We start from the raw sequence: 21,393 nt of genomic DNA, 5'->3' as shown, positions 1-21,393 counted from the left end.
CTCTACCACCGTCGTCTGCTCAGATCAGCTCTTGTTGGAAATATCGATTTATTTACTATTAACGGATCATCGGCGATGAATTTTCGCATGGCTCGTGAATTTTATTGCCAATCGTTCCTTAATTCACCCGATACACGAGCTTCGTCGTGCTGAGTATGTAAAGTGGTTAAATTATTTAACGACGAATTATTATGTTTAAAATTGAGCTTAATAAATTGTGATAAGTGAAGGAATGACAGTTCGCCACAGTCATTTGCTTTTATTTGCTTTTCTCTCTTCTATTTACCGCTTATACACTCTCTAGTACTACCGAAACTAAAATTAATACGTGCGTTTAGCGCCTAATCGTGTCGCATATTGTAGCTACCAAATCACTTAAACAGAGAGATTTTCGTCTATACAAATTTATCAACAATCCCGATATTAACAAACTCGCAATAAACAAGAAAAATAAAGAGTCACAACCGATTACTTGTCATTTTTGTCAGAAATAAATAATTTAACGATTGACAAAAATCACTTGGCTTTATTTGCCTCTCGAATAGACAGGCTATTTCTATATTAGGCATTCATTGCTTTTCTCTTCATAAAATTTCGGAAAATTCCGTAATTACGGGCATAAAGAACAAACAACATTGTCCGTGTCTAACCTCCTCCCTTATCCTATGTCGATTTTGTTCCGTCGATCTCGTAATTACGAGGCCACTGCGGTCGAGCAAATCGTAAATAAATAAGCTCGTGTCGTAGTAGCACGAAGGGACGCACGAGTCAATCTTATCACTTGCGTCGCTACATTCGCGTTTTGACATTTGTCTTATCGAGTTGTCAAACCTGTCTGGCCACGTCACGGCCTAATGAAACGATGCCACACAATGGGTACGCGCACGCACGCACACACAAGCACGCGAATTGGAAAGAGGGGCGGGGCGGGGCGGGCTCACCAACGTCGCGACTCTAGTCGAATTGTGATTAATTAGCTGTGATCGGATTGCGGAAATTGATTGCTACGCATACAGAATGCGTCAAGAGCTAGGGATTCTCGGTGTCGGTCTTGTGAGCCTCGTCCTCGGGTGTGTATTCGGCAGTGTGGCTCCGTTATTCATTGGAATATTTATAAGCGAGCCTCCTAAATCTCGCGAATGCATTCTGTGAAAGAATACTTGGAATGATTTGCCATTATCGTTAGAAAATTATATTGAATCTTGGTTCGTTAGAAATATGGATTATTAGATCATTAGAAATTATATTGATTCTTGGTTCATTATATATATATATATATATATATTCTTAGTTGAATATCACAAACGTATGCAAACTTTTTTAATGAATAAGACCCTGGACCGGTTACTCTTCAATTATCTGCATATCATTTACATATATTAGAGTAAATTAATTTCTTTTTATGAATAATTACGCTTGCACTTTTGATGTAACTAAAGCAAACTAAAGCCAATGATTCTTATAGCATAATTGGTGACATAATAGGAAACCATTGTTCATTGTACGTTGACAAACTATTATATTAATTATATTTATATAAAAGTATAATATTTTTTAATATATATATATATATATATACGCTATTTAATATATATATATATATATATATATATGTGTGTGTGTGTGTGTGTGTATGTGTGTGTGTGCGTGTGTGTGCGTGTGTGTACATGAGATATGCTAATAATACAACGCTAAAGTTTCAATAATATGTATTTGTAAGAATATTTGAGTTAGCAGTACCAGTGTGCATTATTGTTATTTCTGAAAATAAGGTAAAAAGAGCCTTTGTTCCAAATAGTACTGCTTAAACAGATTTCAATTTCGCAATTCGATTACGTCCAATTATGGTACTCTCTCGCGCTTATTCTCGCCAATTTCAGTAAATTATTATAATACTCCAATATTCTAAGGTCGGTTCGGAGTAATGTCCCCCTCCCCCTCCCACCGATATAGATTAATATATTTCTAAGGGTTATAAACGCGCAATGTATATATCCATGAGATTTTCAGCATCTACGTATTTTAACCCAACCGTCCCACCATCCGGCCCCGACTGTCGAATGTCGACTGTCTGTTCATGTGAATTGTGGCTGCTCAGCCCTATGTTGGATCATTTGAGCTGCGAGAAAGTGGAGAGATATGCTGAGGTTCGCAGGAAACATTACGATACGCACAGCTAAAACGTTATGTATACGTATATTAGCGGAGGGGAAAGTTAAATTTAAATTATTAAATATAAGTCTAAGGGATATTAGTTATAAGAGTTACGGAAATAATTGACTAATGATATAAAGCGAAGCGACAATTTAAGATTCGATATATAGAGATTGTGCAGGTGTTGAAGGAGAAAGGATAACGGTCGACATTAAATTGCAGGCAGAAATTATATTCTTTATGTCCCTTGGCATAAATAAGGGACAAAGAAGCAATTTAATATCGATGTTGGCTGGCGGGGGTGGCATTCGCTTCGTAAGGAAGCGAGCGATTTATTCCGAATTATTCTCTAAAGGCAGGAGGTGAACTCCTCTTCCGGGAGAACGAGCGCTCTTGTCTATGAGTGGCTCTCGTTAATGTAACTTGTAACGGGATTATCAATAAATTGTACTTTATTTTGCCTACTAATCAAGCGGTGCATTTCCATTTTTCAGTCATTGAATCTTTATAACAATAAAATTATCTTGCAATCACCGCGACTTACATATGCAACCATCTTCGATTAGCCGTTTAAGCAAGTCATCAGCTTGCATGAAACATTCAATTACTGTCGTGTTAAGGCAGTTATTTGGCCGAGGTGATATATTCGTATATGTAATTTCTTTTTGGAAATTTAAACAAGATACGATAAGATACGGAGGTAAAGTATACTTTATGATTATCGTCGATTGTTTTTCAATGCGAGTGCTTAGGAGGAGAGGCTGTAGGCAATATTTCAACAGTCCCCGAGCGCATCGATTTTCCCATGTACACTCTGTTTGCGATTCATCGACTATTCGTCTCGAGATATGTTATTTATTTTTCTTAATCATTTTATCATATATATATATATATATATATATATATATATCTTAAGTAAAAATATTTTCAACGAGATTCGCCTTTAGAAGCACAGAGCTTTTGACGTGATTGGCAATTTCATCTCGGTAGGAAGCGAATGGTCAATATTCAGATAATTTACGCGACAAAAAATCTGTAGATTAGATTTCAGATATTTAAATCTAAGCTGCCGGGAAATGGAAAAATTTGAACGAACAAACATGCGACGCTATGATTTATATACGCGCTATTCTTTGAGCCACATGTCAATATTTAAAAGAGAGGTAAATAGAAGAAGAAAAAACGTATTATCGATGCATTTACTTCCCTAGGCTTTGTGGAGGAATGCGAAATTCGTCAGACTATCGAGCGATTTGAAAAGAGCGACAAAAGCAGTCCGGTAAAGAGAAAGGGAAATCATTGACTCTTCAAAGCTTCATAACGAAACAGCGTACATTCAAACGTAAATTAGATATTTCTATAAGTACATCGCGGATATGTATTTAGACAAAACCAGCTGGAGTATCGTAAATTTCACATCGACAAGACAGACGTTAATGCTATATAAGAAGTTCAGCATCGGATTGTCCTTTGTCACTCCCGCCCCGAATTGCGCACTATAATACACAAACACGCGCATGGAAAGAATTTCGATCTCGCTTCGATCCACCTTCCCCATCTCGTCGTAGTGTAACCTCACTCGCTCAATTACCATCTTTATCTCTCATTAGCTTTTATATTCGACAGTCACCAATGGACTACTTTTACACATACGCACGCAACACGTGTTACGTTTATAGCTCACGTACCATACAATTGTTTACATACGTTAAAATCTGCCGATCCATTTTGTTCAATGATTTTTTTATATAAGAATTCGAGAACACTGTACACCTTAAACTTCTTACCTATAGTCTTTATAATGTTAAAACAAATTTTTTGCCTGAATATTTTTGGTTATAGTTTATATCGTTATGTTTTCTTTATTACCAACAACGATAAATTATTTTCAAGTTTTTTTTTTTTTTTATTTTTATTTTATTTTTACTAATAATCAATGGAGATTCTTTTAATGATTATAACGTATATTATTTCAAGACAATTATACGTTTCATGATTATTTCCTCCCGTTATTATTTCGTCAAAGAATATATTCAATGAATAAACGTGTACCTAAGAATTGTCAAGATTTTTTGAGGAAAATTCTCTTAATTTGCTCTCAATATTTTCTTTCTTTCTTCAATATAATCTTATAATTTCTATTTTATAGCTTGGAGTAAGAAAAGTCCAATGTAACGATACGTGCCTACATTGAATTGCTTCTTCTTCGATGAGATTGCTCGTTAAAATTCTTCTTAGTATTCTGCCGCTAATTCCTTATTAATAAATAATCTAAGATATTTCCGTCAATCGTGATATAGGCAAATAATTGCAAAAAAAAAACAAAAAACAAAAAAAAACAAAAACAAACAAAAATATAAATAAATAAATAAAATTACAAAGTACTTGGTGTAATTCTGGTGTCGCGCAATTAATTCTGCAAAAGCAACTCGGCAGTTTATCCGAGCAATCAAGTTGAATAAAAGTATTTCTACCAGGAACTTGACGCTCTTACATTGCTTCGATAAAATTTTATAACTAAAGATAACTAAAGATAACGATGATTTTTATTTCTTCTTCTCTTACATTAACAAATCCACTCATAAACTTAATAACTATCGCCAATTATATACTTTCCTTTTAACTCATTGTCGACATATTGCTCAATTACTTTTTTTTTTCCTTTCCTTTTTTGTTTTGTTTTGTTTTGTTTTGTTTTTTTTTTTGTTTTTTTTTTGTTTTTTTTTTTGTTTTTATTATAAAAGCTTCAAAAATAATATCGAAAAACGCGCTCAAATACACGTAGATTTAGAGCCGTAAAATCTTACCTTAATCTCTAATATCTAATATCTAATATAAACACTGAAAATTAGAATATTACGTTATGAATATACACCTATTAGTGGCTCTTATACGTATGTGGATAGGCGTGAGAGCGTATGCGTGTGTGTATAACAATTGAAATGAAATCGAAATCTTGCGATTGGCTTGATGGGAGAGAAACGAGATTATACTACGTAATTGTCGTATGTTGTGAACCATGTGAACCAAGTTCCAATGTGAATCGGTAAGTTAGTTAAGGCATTACAAGGATCCGGTGTCTCGAAAGCTTTGTCAAATTGCATATAGGCAATGCAAGAGACGGAGATAGTAAGAGATAGGAGTGACGAGGTGATATAGATTGAGTGGGACCGGGGAGGCTTGAAGGGGAAGAGGTGAGCAATGGTTGACGATGAGGAGCATGGGAAGTGGGTAAGGGCAAGTTTACTTTGGTACTTGATGAGTTGCCAATATACTAATTAGCATGTATTCGGATACTATTTGACAAATGATAATACCTTTGTGTTAATTCATGCTACTTTGACATTGCCGGACATACCGAGGTGGCGATGATGTATCGCTTAGGTGTACACGTGACTAACGAACGCTTTCTACTTCCCCAGCCACTCTCTACTTCGAACCTCCATCTACTTGTCCAGGTTATCTAACGAATCGCTTGCAAGATTTAATATCCACGAATGCATACTTTTTTGCATTAACTAATAGCCAGACTCGACTGTATAAATTAAAATTTGATTGTGATGTATATAGGCCAGGATCCTATGAAGGTGCATAAAGTATTATTGTCACTGTTGATTGATTCAGATACTTTACCAAATAAATTCAAATATGCTACAAAGATGATTATACGATCATGTATAGGAAAAATTGTGCTCGAATAACTAGATAGGAAATAACAAAACCTATATTTATTACTATCACGATTATTTCATTGGAATTGCATTTGATTTGTAGGCGGACTGTATAGTATATCATAAGAGATAAGATTTTATTTGAAACTTTATGCACAGCATTTAGAACGTATATTTTTAGTTTTTCTTAATATAGGTCATTATAATGGGGGAATGGAGAAATTTCTCATGTAATAATTGAAAATTGAGATGAACGAAAAATGATTTTTATATGTAAAAGACAATTATTATAATTTTTCTGTAAAAATTACATTAACGAAATAATAAGTAGTTTTTCTTAAAAAAAAAAAAAAAAAAAAAACCAAACAAAACAAAACAAAATAAATAAAAACAATCGTTTCATTTATTTCAAAATTAAATTTTTAACTCTTTAAATGTTTAATTATGAAGATACGTTAACATTTAAATGTTATCTTTGTTAAAAATATAATAATAATTACTAATAGTATTTAATGTTTGAAAAATTTCACTTAAGCCTAAAAATATAACTATTAATTTATTTTGTAATTTTTCCTATTTTATAGGAAATATTTAAACTATTATTATATTATAGTAAATAAGTTTCATGTCGCCGTAATCATATGGGAACAATATGATGACAAGAGATAGACAAATAAGTATCGTAGCTGCGCTCTTGCTTCTCGCGTAAAGCGAAGCTGACATTTTTCGTTTATTCCGGAGCAGAGAAATGTCTGATACAACACTAAATACAAATCATTATAACGTCACTACAATCTTATTGCCGTCGAAACTTGCTGTCTCATTATCTTCTCACACGAGCGCAAGTTTGATCCACGGAGGATGCAAAGTACCGTAGTTCGACCGAATACCAACGTGGCGCATAAACCAACTTTCCTCCCAATTGTAATCGGATGCGTGCGATGCTTCAACATCGTAAAGTTTACTTAATGATAAAGTTTTGAAAATTCGCTTTAGAAAAAGGAGATTTGCTTTTTAGTCATAACTCGATGAAACGTCTCGTACGCTAGTAGCAGCAGTACATTATTACACACGGAAAGCGCAGCTGCGCGAGAGGCACGAGCCGATGGGCGAAAGTACAATATTCGCCAATATGTCATGGTTAAGAACTAGGCATCCTTGAAAAAAATTCACTCCCTGCTAATGGCGGCATTTGGGCCTCTTACGCGAGGTCTTGGATCGTTTCGATCGGCTTAACGAAATCCTTTGGCGTTAAGAAGAACTTGAGGCGCGAGAATGGCAGCACGAAACGGACGAAAAAACCCAGAATTCTTTCGCTCCAATTTTTATTCGCACCTCCAACCGCTTCGCACGATGACTCTCTTTCACATTCTCTCTCTCTCTCTCTCTCTCTCTCTCTCTCTCTCTCTGTTTTCATCAAACTAGATAACACTGCATGACTAAGGATTCGGAAATTTACGTGAGCAGAGCTGATCGGATGCCGATCGCTCGTTACCGATTGTGCCGATTACACTTCTCAAATGCAAAGCCGATGTTATCATTTCTTATCACTACTTACTCGCTGTCGGCCGTGTCTTATTGTCCAAAACTGAAAATACTAGCGATTATCTCGTTATCAGTAGTTGTTGTCTTGTTAGCATATTATTATTTAATAAGTCATGGTGTACCGCCTGAATTTAACGAGCGTATCTTTGGTAATTTATTGTTGCCATATCTCCTAAGGAATCCGTGTAATATTAATTTACCCGTGATCTCGTGAGTTAAAGTGCACGCGTCCTCGGATGAGCAGAAAGCGTGATTCCAATGATTTTCAGTGCTCATCCTGTAATTATAACATGAAGCGAAGATGCGGTAATGGAGTATTTTCAAATTGTTGAAAGTAAGTCGGAAGCTAAACGCGAGGAGGTAGAGGTGCGACGCACAAGTAGGATTAATACCCGAGAGCTCTGAAGTTGAAGATCCTCGAAGGAAGATGAAAACCCTTTAAAGAAGAAGCCGACGGAGGAAGAGCTAAGTGTCAAAAGAGGCGCAGGAAATTATCGATGGAGTACCTCGGTTAGTTCAAAAACTTATGACTAATCATTTAGAAAGCTTTCTCATTACGACGTCTCGTCGCTATGCTTAATAAGCCAGTCAAAATAAGATGGGCGGATGGAAGGGGCTACCAGCACAAAAAGTAAATACCGGTCATTCGTAATCCTTCGTTTGCCTGTTATTTTGCAACTTTATCTCACTGTCGCATAGACAGTCATGAATGACGTCCATAAAAATCGACCAAATGCAAGCAGAAAATTTACGAGGACGTTACACGCGCGGTAAACCGAACTAGTATAACTAGTTTCTAGGTCGGTATCTCCCTCTCACCCTCCCCTCTCACTCTCTCTCTCTCTCTCTCTCTCTCTATATATATATATATATATATAATAAATTCTTCTTAAAATTGCACGCTTTTCCTCGCTCTACATCTACATCGGTTTAGTGACGTTGTGCAGCTTCCAAAGACGCAAGCGTCATCTAACGTTATATGCAGATGCTCCATTAAAAATTGTGTGAAATTGGAAGCTGCAAGGTAGACAGCTTAGCAATCGTCATTTATAAATTACTATTATAATTAGATGGCTCTTTGATCTAATAAATTTTTTCGTTACGTTCCATAAAATAAAATATTTCAATTTAATCAGTTTCGGTCGGTAATGCACAGACTCGTGTCGGAGGTTATTAAAATCCTTGCAGATAAATTAATGCGAATGTGCGCCGTGAAGCTCATAAATGGAATATAAATTTAAATATTTATTTAACAGTTTTTGCTCGAATCGATAATTTTGCTCTTATTATATCGAAGAATCGTTGATAATTAAAGGGGTCAGGCCACGATTTTTCCACAATTCCACGTCTTGGTTCATTCGTTTACTCGAAATTAAAATTTATTCCAATTGGATACAGCCGATTCAATTATACTGCATTAAAATCCAATCTCAACTACTAGTTTGAATAAAATTTCATTCCGAAAGATTTGTGCTGATGATGCATATAGGTAAAGGAATATCCTAATATCTCAACTAAATAGATATGAAAGATGGCTAAATACTTTTCTAAACGTTTGCCGTGAATGAGTAATTGTTTTAAATTCGTAGGGCAATAAGATTCAGGACCGAGGATGCGAGCAATTGAATTCATAATGTTTAAAATGCCAGGGCACTGAAATTCGAACTTTAATAAAAGTTAGTCTTTCAATGAATTTACATCATCTCGCTTTCAATTTACTGTTGAAATTATTAATTAAAGGCAAAAGCACGTAATACTTTGATGTCGATGAATTTTGAGGTTACGCCGATAAAAACGGGAATGTGACCTAACGAGCGTTAGTAAGAAAATATATTGTATCTACAAAATTACCAACCAAAAAGCTGATGTAAGGCATTTAAATTCTTATTAGGCTTAACGTCACGAAAGGATATAATGTAAGCAGAAAGGCGAGGGACGTCCTCGGAAGTGCTAAAGCAAAGGTAAGGGGAGTCGATTAAAAGTCGAGAGCGCCAAAATCCTTAGACGAGGTTGAAAATTTTGAATTCGTCGACTACTCATAACAAAACGAGCTGCACAATTGATCCTAAAAGCTATTTACGGTGTAAATGAACATGCCTCGTGATCGAATCTCATTTGCCCGAGCCTCGGCAAGCGGCTATCCACGTAAAGAGGTAAGCTAACCCTTGGCTCTCTCTCTCTCTCTCTCTCTCTCTCTCTCTCTGTGTCTGCGTGCGTGCGTGCGTGCGCGCGATTTCGAGATTCGCGCGAATAGAATTTTCATGAGATCAGATACCACGTGCGCGAGGAGTCGAAATGGCCGCCAAGAATTTCGTCCACCACGTGAAATGTAGCGAAATGAAACGAAGTAGTAAATCGTCTGGGCAGAGACGATGAATATACATAGCCGAGGCTGAACGCCTCCTGAATTAGTTATCGGCTTATCGACTTTAGCTGTAACTGCTTTTTCCGGCCGCAATACATTCTCACTTTCTCTCTCTCTCTCTCTCTCTCTCTCTCTCTCTATATATATATATATATATATATATATATATATATATATATATATATATATATATATATATATATGTATGTATATATGTATCTTTTTTTTTTAATTCCAATTCGTGATTAATCTTTAATGTTTTTATTGAATTCAAATATCTCATAGTGTGGAGAATTGCTGAATCGGACTTTTCCTTTAATTGTTATTTTGTGAATTATTATGAAAGGTTCATTTGTTTTAAATAAAGTGTTACGTTTCTCTATAATTACAAAATACTCTTCGTCTGATATTTGTTATTTGTCAATGGTCTGTTGTGGTATTATTCAGTGGTATTATTTTTATTTTTTATTTTCATCTTCTTCTTCTTCTTCTTCTTCTTCTTCTTCTTCTTCTTCTTCTTCTTCTTCTTCTTCTTCTTCTTCTTCTTCTTCTTCTTCTTCTTCTTCTTCTTCTTCTTCTTCTTCTTCTTCTTCTTCTTCTTCTTCTTCTTCTTCTTCTTCTTCTTCTTCTTCTTCTTCTTCTTCTTCTTCTTCTTCTTCTTCTTCTTCTTCTTCTTCTTCTTCTTCTTCTTCTTCTTCTTCTTCTTCTTCTTCTTCTTCTTCTTCTTCTTCTTCTTCTTCTTCTTCTTCTTCTTCTTCTTCTTCTTCTTCTTCTTCTTCTTCTTCTTCTTCTTCTTCTTCTTCTTCTTCTTCTTCTTCTTCTTCTTCTTCTTCTTCTTCTTCTTCTTCTTCTTCTTCTTCTTCTTCTTCTTCTTCTTCTTCTTCTTCTTCTTCTTCTTCTTCTTCTTCTTCTTCTTCTTCTTCTTCTTCTTCTTCTTCTTCTTCTTCTTCTTCTTCTTCTTCTTCTTCTTCTTCTTCTTCTTCTTCTTCTTCTTCTTCTTCTTCTTCTTCTTCTTCTTCTTCTTCTTCTTCTTCTTCTTCTTGTTATTATTATTATTATTATTATTATTATTATTATTATTATTATTATTATTATTATTATTATTATTATTATTATTATTATTAATGATATTTTTCATCGTACGGGAAGTAATGCGAGATCCGAAGCTTCTTCTTATATTTATGAAGATACAGTTTGAGACATTTGCTTGAACAAGATATTTTTTTCTTTTTTACATAATAAATGTTCATAATGTTTCTGATTGTTTTAAGGAAGTAAATTGTATGCTTATAATACGGATTGAAAAGATATTAAAGGTGGTTAGGAATTCTCGAACGATCGATACCTCAGAAGATTATTTACTAATAATCGAGGCTACTTTTTCCTATATACGAATGAACTCATTGTATTAATAAATCATTGACATATTTTGAAGTGATTAAGATGCAGTTAGCGAGATAAGCGACAAAAAAATATTTTCATAAAATTTGCAATCCTAAACGTTTTTATAATTTGCAGAAATTTTCATGAAAACGACTAAATATCTACCTTACGTTAATTATGAATTTGAACGGGAAAAAGTCGACAGCACACGTGTAACTTTTCAATAAACTACCATCCCGTAATCCCCTTATGAAATTCAAATGTGCATCAACAAAATTATATATCTATTGTTAATATAAGCTTGGAATTATGACTATATTTGATTGAAAATTAAGTTCTGAAATAAATTTAGCAACTAGTCTTATAAATGGTCGGTATTGTTTTCGGCCGAGTAAAAGTACCGCATTAAATCTTCGTTTATCTACAATCTATTTTTCGAAATTATTTAATAAGAGTGTATTTTCTTATTTCCAATGTAATTAATGATATATTAATATGAAAATACTCGTGATAATAAATATTGTAGGAACATTTTGAGAAATATTTATTAGTTATATAAGAGTAGATATCATAATGCAGTAGGCCATTTATCTTCGATACGTGATTTAATTTTATGGTATCCTCGAAGCGCCGAAATCTTATCCTTCATATAATGTCTAAATAATTTTATATAAGTTTAAAATTTATTATTTTTATAACAATAGATAGTGTCACGACAACGCAGTACCTGTATTGTATCTCCTTCTTTTGTCATGCATTGCAATATTTATTATTCAGGCATGGAAAAACTCGTTATTACGTACGGATTCTCCAGCTCATTAATTCATTTCGATAATCACCTGCTTATCTTTCATTCGAGATATTAAAAAATATCGTTATAAATTTACTTAGAATATCCATAATAATAAGGATGAGAAGTTTATCTATACTTTTCTCAACGTGTTCGAAATGTGTTCGAATAGCAAAGGTGCATTGAAAGTTTTTAATAAACATTTGCCATTCGAGACAGCATAAATTTTAACCAATCTTATAGCGAATAAGCACATGGATTCTAATGCATTAATAAAATATTCTATCTCTACAAAAACTACAAATAAAAGTTATTTTTAAAATATCTTAAAACAAGCCGGTAAGTTAATTAACATTTTTTATTTTACCGGTAGTATAGAAAAGTAATTATCTTAATAAATTAAATTCATAAATGTAGGGATGAAAGCTCTTTCTTGAGACGGATATGTCACGCGCTCGTTTACAATAGAGTGAAGGTTATATATTTTGACGGTATTAATGAATAAAAAGGTTATATAATTATAAAATATTCATATATCATAATGTTCCTTTCTTACATTGGGTCAATGAGAATGCAGTGTAATTAATATGGGAGCTGTTAATTTATAACTTGAAATTAGTTTATTACGGCTCTTTTAGTTTACATTGCTTAGATTACTACTTTTCTTAATCAACTGTCTTAAGAGAGCACCGAGAACAAAGCTTCTGTTTGAATTTTCGAAAGTTCCGAATGTCCATATTGCGTCTGCTTACATTGTCGCGTTTACTTAAGGAGCCAAAGCAGCGGGTTGTTTCAGCATTATACGTGTATGTATAGAGGCGAGATATTAGCTTGAGTATTTATAGAATTGCAGAGGGAAATTAAAGGCGTTTGGCTGTGCTTTTAAAGTTTATTTTTCAAATAAGTTGAGAATACACAATGCCTATAAGCTCCAGTGTCAATAAAAATGAAGCATTTTATTGGAATATTTTTGTTTAATTCCGCGCGAACCCAGCAACGTATCAATATCACAAATCGTCTGCATTAAACTTTAACGCGCATATTAAAAGAATATATATGTTTGTGTTTATATATACTGTCATTAGCTCGAGGGACTAAAAAGAGTCCGTAAGGGTTTGAGCAGGACAGTAGAACGCGTAAGCTCTGCGGATTGCATCTTTCGTAATATCGAAGCGATGGCGCTTTCCGTTCCCGATGAAAGATAATAGATGAGAGACGAGGAGTTAGAGTGAAATAGCGCGCGTGTCACAATTGCCTTCGGTCTAGCCCTCGATTTGGATTCAATATAAAGGATGAGAGAGAGAGAGAGAGAGAGAGAGAGAGAGAGAGAGAGTGAGCATAGAGGCAATAGTGAGTCGAAGCTCGTGGCGAGAGGTTTTGGTGGGAAGGAGCGGACGAGTGGGAGGTGGAAGAGAGTGGTGCTGATACGCCGAGGTAAACGGAAAACAATAAAATGGAATGGTAGAGTAGATAACAGTCGATTCGAATATTAGCTAGTGGCTGGCTTCGCTATGCGCGAGTTGAAAAGTTCAAGGTTTCATATCGCTCCGTGCGAATACTCAACGCTTTTTCGCGTGTAGGAAAGTATTGGGAATTGGAAAAGAATTTTGCGGATACGTGGCACGCGAGATATTGAAAATCTTTAATTTTCGCCCCGTGAAATAATACGTAAAATTCGACATAGCGATCGATTAACGCGTTAATCCACTCTCTGAAGGGATAGACGATGTTATACGGTGAAAAAAAAAAAAAAAGAGCAATTCAAATGCGTAAATATTCGGGTAAAACTATCTGACGTATTCTTCTATAATATTTTTTGTGTTTCGTTTTTCTATTTTTATATTTCCCCCCAACCCCCCGTTTTTTTTACTTTTTCTACACTTTTTTGTTCAAGAGTCGAATATATTTATTTTTTCTTTTTTCACAATAGCTTTATTCTCACGAACTTACGATATTCCACACTATATAGTTCAGAACCTTGACTCATTCAACTTTTAAGTTATCGAAGGATGCCCATACAAATTTCATTTAACAAGACATTAAGCTTAACGGATAACATTTTTTCATGCAAAGTAAACGTCGCCATTATTTGCTTTTATTTAGATCCATGGTAATTCCATTAATATTCGTATGTAGAAAAAATCAAAACAATATTTAAAATATTGTTGATTATCGAGCCGAGCGTTCGGCCGCTTTTATAACAATAGCTTTTCGATTGTAATTTTTTAACGCTTAAACACGATAAGCACGATAATAAATATTTTGCTAATTTCTTATGCTACAAAGTACTTTCAAATTCCATGATAATTAGCCACAATAATAGCTCACCTTAATAAATGTTCTGTATTTTTAAAAGCAGCATATGTTTTGAATCTTTGATAATATCTTCTATAAATAACCAATTAATTAGCTGGATAAAATGAAACGAGCTATCTATACCTAGAAAATTATGTCTATTTATCGAATATCAATAATTGATACAGTTGTATCCAACTAGAATAGATGATATTGTTAAAAAATAAATACCTAAATTGATATATAGGGTAGATGTGTGAGTGAAGAATTGTCAGGAGGAATATTAGATAAGAGGACGTAAGGATGAACATTTCATTCTACATTGGACGACTAGATATGTTAGTTAGGTTATTTTATATATTTGGAGAAAGTACGACACTCGTCGCTTCCTTCACCCAACATTTGCGTAAAAGCCATCGTCATCTTATAATCAGTCGTATCCCATTTCCCTTTCGAACACACATATCTACCTCAACCTGCAACCTATTCAATTCCATATAATTGAATAGTTGTCGACGAGTAGTATTTACATAAAATTGCCAAACTCCTATAAACGCGATTGTATGCTTAGGCAATTAAGAAGATTAGGCAGAGTATTTTTATAACAAACACGAAATTCTCAGTGGTGATAATTAAAATTGAGCAAATGACAAAAATAGATTACAGAGTGCCTTAAATAATGGGTAACCAATGTTTGATTACTATCAATAACATTTTTATGTATTAATTAAAGTATAGCTGATAATAATGGCCTCGAGATTTTCATTTTAAACGACTTTTGCGCATAAGCTTTTCCTGGCTTAAGTCGCTTATAACGCCATTTTCGTCACTCACTTAAGTCTTTTTAAATAACTATTAGAGTAGAGTAGATAACAAAAATAATTTAAAAATCCCTCCCCTACTTTTTGTACGATTTGCAATTACGATGACGCGCGAGATTGAGCTTGGGGGGGGGGGGGGGGGGGGGGGGGGGGGGGGGGGGGGGGGGGGGGGGGGGGGGGGGGGGGGGGGGGGGGGGGGGGGGGGGGGGGGGGGGGGGGGGGGGGGGGGGGGGGGGGGGGGGGGGGGGGGGGGGGGGGGGGGGGGGGGGGGGGGGGGGGGGGGGGGGGGGGGGGGGGGGGGAGGGGAGGGGGGGGGGGGGGGGGGGGGGGGGAGGAGAGGGGGGAAGACTCAAACGATACATAGCTTCTAATGGAGATGATAGAAGAATTCGCTAGAAGAGAACTCGACTACGAATTATCAAGTAACGGAAAATCTTGACTTGGCAATTTGAAATATTAAATGCAAGTGTTACGTAAATGCATATGTAAATGATGTTTGAAGAAAGAAACTCGGCAAGAAAAATAGCGGAGGTCATTAAAGCGTAATAGAAAAGTATTTTCTGGCTTTAAGAACAGGTGGCTAAAGCGTAGAATTATTCTGCACTATAAGCGGAAAAAGGCTCGACTGACCTCACAAGTACATTACAAAGCTCTACGACCTCGATTCGGATAAACAGGCCGTCGTAGCCTCCGTGGCTTCGCACTCGACAATTTTCCTTGTTTAATGCAATCGGCATCGTAGCTCGCATTTGACCTCATGAATAACAGACAAGCGAACCTAAAATATCGAGGATACTTTATACTACGGCAGCGATCGTGTGCTTGAGGCCAATGTTTATTGGATTCCCGTAACTTGTGAAATTCATAGTGAACCACCTGGGAGACGAAGGAGTCTGCTGGATTTTTAAAAATGTCAGATGCTGATACAATTGCTGAAGAATGCCTATCGTTTCACAGAAATATCAATTCGACAATTATTTCTAATACGCTTGGCATTTTTATAAATTACTTTAATAGATCTACAATCTTTACGTGCATTAATGAAGATTTTACGACGATAATTCGTCGTTAGCTGCCGTTTACGTATATTTTGCTGTATTTTGCTGTATTTTGGTATATTTTGCTGTATTTTGCTGTATTTTGCTGGATTTTGCTGGATTTTGCTGGATTTTGCTTGACAAGATTTTACAGAAATGCCTGATAACACATAAAATTAGAGTACCCAACTTGATTGTACCTTATACGTATGCTATGTACGCTGATATTCTTTTAATTACGAAAATTTTCATAAAATTTCAATTCTCAAACATGTGCCACCAAAATGAGTATTTCCCACGTATATTATTGTATGGACTCATACATATGTAAGAACATCGTGTAATATATGCATCGGACACGTATAATTAAACTCTGTTTCTCTTTAAAATTTTTCAATACTTTGCAATTTTATAGAGTATTTTGTTATTATGAATTTAATTTCATAAGAGCTAGAAAAGATTCTCTTAAAGTAATGAATTTTCTAATAAAATTCTAATAAAATAACAAACAACTGATACGAAGGGACACAATTGTGCTTTTCTTAAGGTTTGCCCTTTTACACTTGGATAATTAATTACGCAAATAGATTATCATCAATGTTTTTAACAATTGTTCCATAGAGTTTGAGAGAATTGTATTTCACGCTGCTTATAGCTTTCCTTATATCAATTTTGTGCAAATTTTGTCTTGAAATAACTCAAATAGTATTTAAAGCAATTAATATTGATTTACCGATTTCGATCGCTCTGTGGGCTCGGGGCACGACGGGTCCTTGAATATGAAAATTAACATTCCGGATAACGAAAGTGCCTCGGACGTGAATTTTTCCAGCTCTATTCCCCTGTCAATTCAGTAATATCATCTCAGAACTTGAGCGCAGCTGATTCGGAGAAGAATATCCACTCCTTCTATGTCATCCACAATAGCAACCAATCCAGTCACCCAACAGGGGTTACCGAATTCAACAATTTCTTGTTTATACGAATGGTTTACGTGACATATACGCGATATCACGAGGTGCACAAAGCACGTGCACATGATTCGCAGATTTATATTCAGATGTCAACGAATAAGTTGCTTGACGAAATCTTCACATTCGTCGATCCACGTATCCCATATATTATTACGTATATGGGGATTGGACATTCAGCATGTGACTGCCATTATGAGAAAATAAACAAATAAATGTTTGAATAAACTTTGCAAAATTTGTCGGCTATTTTATTTGACATTATAGTGACGATGAATTATTTCCAATCTATCTAATCTCTTTTGTCTAATCTCTTTTTTCAATGAATAGACATTGCTTTCGCCAACATTTCACGTTCGCCTTTCGATTTTATCAAGGAGAAATATTATTTTCATAAAACGATTGTTTACATTTTAAACGACAGCGACATGAATATCGCAACCGAGTTGAGAAACTATCGTATTTTCTCAACAACGACTCCTGCAAATTATTAATTTCAATAGAATGGAAATTCTAAAAACTTATTATTACCCACAAAATCTGTTTGTACTCGTAAGTCATTCGCTAATATTGAAATGAACAGCAATTGCCGCAGTTAAGTTTGAGATTAATTTTTGTTTTCCTTTCTTTTTCTTTATCCTTTTTTCTTTCTGTTTCAACTAAACTGCCCCTTTTTTTCATTTATATTTACTGCAGGTCATTTAGGCAGTTACGGCAGTAACAACTAGTCCAGGGATAGTAATATGATATGAAGCAGATGTCCGTAATAACCACACGTATAAATATGGCGGAAAGTGACGAGAAGTTTGTGAATACTTGTGTCGAGCGCTAATGGAAGTTGGGATAACCCTCATCGGACTTCTACTTCAAGGGGTGGCTAACCCCTTGTATGTTTTTGGCGCCGTTCTTCTACCAACGTGTATACGTATATGGAAAATGTCGATCTCGATGCCGCTACAAATATTTTCCAACTTGCAAAAGGCTTTCTCACACGTTCTTCATTCCACCCCAAACGAGATTTCTTAAAGAGAAACTCCATACTACTTCTAATCCCTCTTTTTCGACCTTTTCTAACAGGATTTACATTCGATTTTCCTACCCATATAGTTTTACGATACTCACTGTCAATACCTCTTATATTTAATTAATAAATTATCCCTCACATTCTATCGTCCTAGTATAATACAGCAGCATAAATATCATTTCGAAAATATTCCAATTGTACTAACATATACTTAGTCAAAAGATAACTCTAACATTAACAAAATTATATATTGGCAAATGTGCTTATGTACCTTTAAGAATGCATAATTTAACGTTACAAAAATTATGAATTTCCCAAATAATGGGATGTTTCGTTTGATGATGGGAATGTTTTTCTTCTTCTTCTTCTTCTTATTTTTCTTTTGTTTTTGTTTTTTTTTCTTATGTTGCGTTTCGCCACTATTACGCAAAAAGTATTAAAAATTTTAATAAACAAAAAGCGTAATTAAAAAAAAAATTATATACAATAATTTTAGAAAAAAATATTGTTATAAAAAGTTTTATGTGTGAAATAGTTATGTAGAAATAGTTTTCCCTTGACTGTTGACAGTTTTCAAATTCTTTCGCAAATATCTCCAACTAACCATTATATAATCAAATTAAATCAGCGGTAAATGTTATATTATAATATTTTTTTATTTTTTATTTTTTTTTGTTTACATATAATATCAAGCTACAAGACCACTCGAATCAATTGAATTATCTAGATAAATAGATAAATATTATACTTTTAATGCCAATTAATATGAAGAGTATTTTTAATTATTCCATGATAAGTTTACAATTATGATAAAAATGTTGAAATAAATTCAACATTTTGGAAGGCAATGTTTTCTTTTTCTTTTATAGAAAATTTATTTTATTTTTCTTCAAATGAAATTTTTGCTTTCTTTAAAGTAAAACATCTTCTTTTTTTTTTTTTTTCATTGTCGTTATTGTATTTTTATACGATAAATTAATAGTTACAAATCAATATTGTAGAAAATTGTCAACATTTATTTTAACACTCGACAATATTGAAATTACATCTAGTTGGCGGCGTACACTTTATTTTCTCATATCCATACAGTTTACTCTTTACCTGGTATAGTAGATTTTATTGTACGTACATTTAAATTATATTCTCTAGTTAAAATACATAGGCACGAGAAAATTGAAATGTAAAATTCTTGATAATTGATTTTCATTTTATAGACACACGTGTGCGTGTGAATGTATTAAAAAGTTAAACATTGAACGTACGATATTAAAAAAAAATTATATTAATATTGCGGTTTGTGATAAAATCTTTCTATATAAAACATAGTTTTAACAAGTAATTTCACTTTTATTAATAATTGCATGCAACATATTTACATATTACTTTTCATCTAATTCAACTTAAATTTAATTTTAGATCACTTTTATGAAATTCAAGGTAAAATGATACTTTTAGACCTCGTTTGATATGTAAATTTTTAATATGTCTACTAAACTTGATGCCTTTTCTTTAAAATTTATATAAAGACTGGACCAATTTATTATTTAAATTTTTAAAGCCATTTAACGTGGCTTAATAATGATAAAAAAAAAAAAAAAAAAAAAAAAAAAAAAAAAAAATTGCTATTTATTATATAAAAACTTGTTTAAGGAATTTGAAGAAAAAATGTTGAAAATACGAGTAAGACAGAAATTAATCATTTAAATATAATTAGATAGTAATGAAGATAAATCAATTTCTTAATCGCTCTTATTACTAACGATCATCCCGTTCATACGTGAATAATATTTTTGTTTGTCAATATTGAAATGTAGATTAAACGAACACACACGAGTAACAATATAAGGCTGATATGCATCGAGCAAAAGAAAGTCAATTGCGAGAAAAAGACAATTAAAGCATAGCTAATAGTCTATCCTCTAAGATCGTCGATCAACGTAAAAACTTTTGCACCGATGAGAGCTAATGGGACAATTCTAAAAGATATATGGCTTTACTATTCTACTAGATGGGCGGATCTGTAGAATGTAGCTCTAGCGGAAATTGAGGTCAAGATTCTTAATTGATTAATTTGGTCTTCTGGAAATCATTTCGAAAAAGTTAAGAAATCCTTAATAAATATAAATTATTAATTAATGAAATAGAAAATTAAGAATTGATAAATGAGGCTTGAAATTTATTTTACTTCTCTCGATATAATAATTCACGTTATAATAATTATAAGGAAATACGTATTACGAAATGAGACTTGCTAGGATGAAATTGAAACCATACATTATTTATCTTATTATACTGTCAAAGGGATTTTTTCTTTTTATATAAATAACATCTGTGATAGTCGATATTAGATCTTTATTCGTTAAAGTCTTATCCGATCACATTATGTGAATAATTTTCACGATCTCTTGTGAGGGATGAAGTAATCATTAAATTCAATGTCAAATCGATCAATCGTTAATAATGAATTTAAGCAGATAAATTTATAATAATCAAGCGATGAAAAAATGAAGAAAGAAAAATTGTATTTTCACCGTTATAATAAGATGATATAATAAGAATTTCATGAAATTTCAATGCTTTTGCCTCGACACAAAAGGCTAATTAAGATTTACCATTTTCGCCGAATTTTACAGCGTAAGTACGACTCACCAATGAACCTAATTGAGCGTATAGTAGCCAACTAACTCCCACGCAGAACTTTTAATGCTCAGTGGCGTATGCGCGTGAACGATTATTAGTCGAAAAAAATATTAAAAGCAATGGGTATTATATGAAAGTAATCATTCTCGTATTGATTCGACATATATTGTTTATGCAAATGATTAATATCCGTAGTAATCGCACTATGAAATTACGTGTATTATACAATCTACTGAGTTTATAATACAATGAATGCATATGATAAATGTATAATCTTGTGAATTTTTATTGAAACTTGTTGACTTGGTTTAACATATTGCCATTATATATATATATATATATATATATATATATATATATATATATATATATATATATATATAAATAATGGAGAGAGAGAGAGAGAGAGAGTCGCTGTAGTTACGAAAATATATCCCATTACGTAGAATTTAATTGATCAATTTTAGTCTACGTAAGCTTATACCTACTTATTACTTGAATTGTAAATTACACAACGGCCGGAGCAACTTGGCTATCCCTATCTCTAGCTTGTATCAAACCATAAAATAATGCGCAAAAGGTTGACAAAGCAGTAAGACCAGCATACAATGAAATATGAAATAACAAAATTTGATTAACGAGTAAAGGGCGTTTCGATATCATGAAAACCTAATGATTAATGTCGATGCAATTTATA

The sequence above is a fragment of the Ceratosolen solmsi genome, unplaced genomic scaffold (genome assembly GCF_000503995.2).
Source record: "Ceratosolen solmsi marchali unplaced genomic scaffold, CerSol_1.0 scaffold10, whole genome shotgun sequence".
Taxonomy (NCBI): domain Eukaryota; kingdom Metazoa; phylum Arthropoda; class Insecta; order Hymenoptera; family Agaonidae; genus Ceratosolen; species Ceratosolen solmsi.
Note: the sequence above shows the minus strand (reverse complement) of the source record.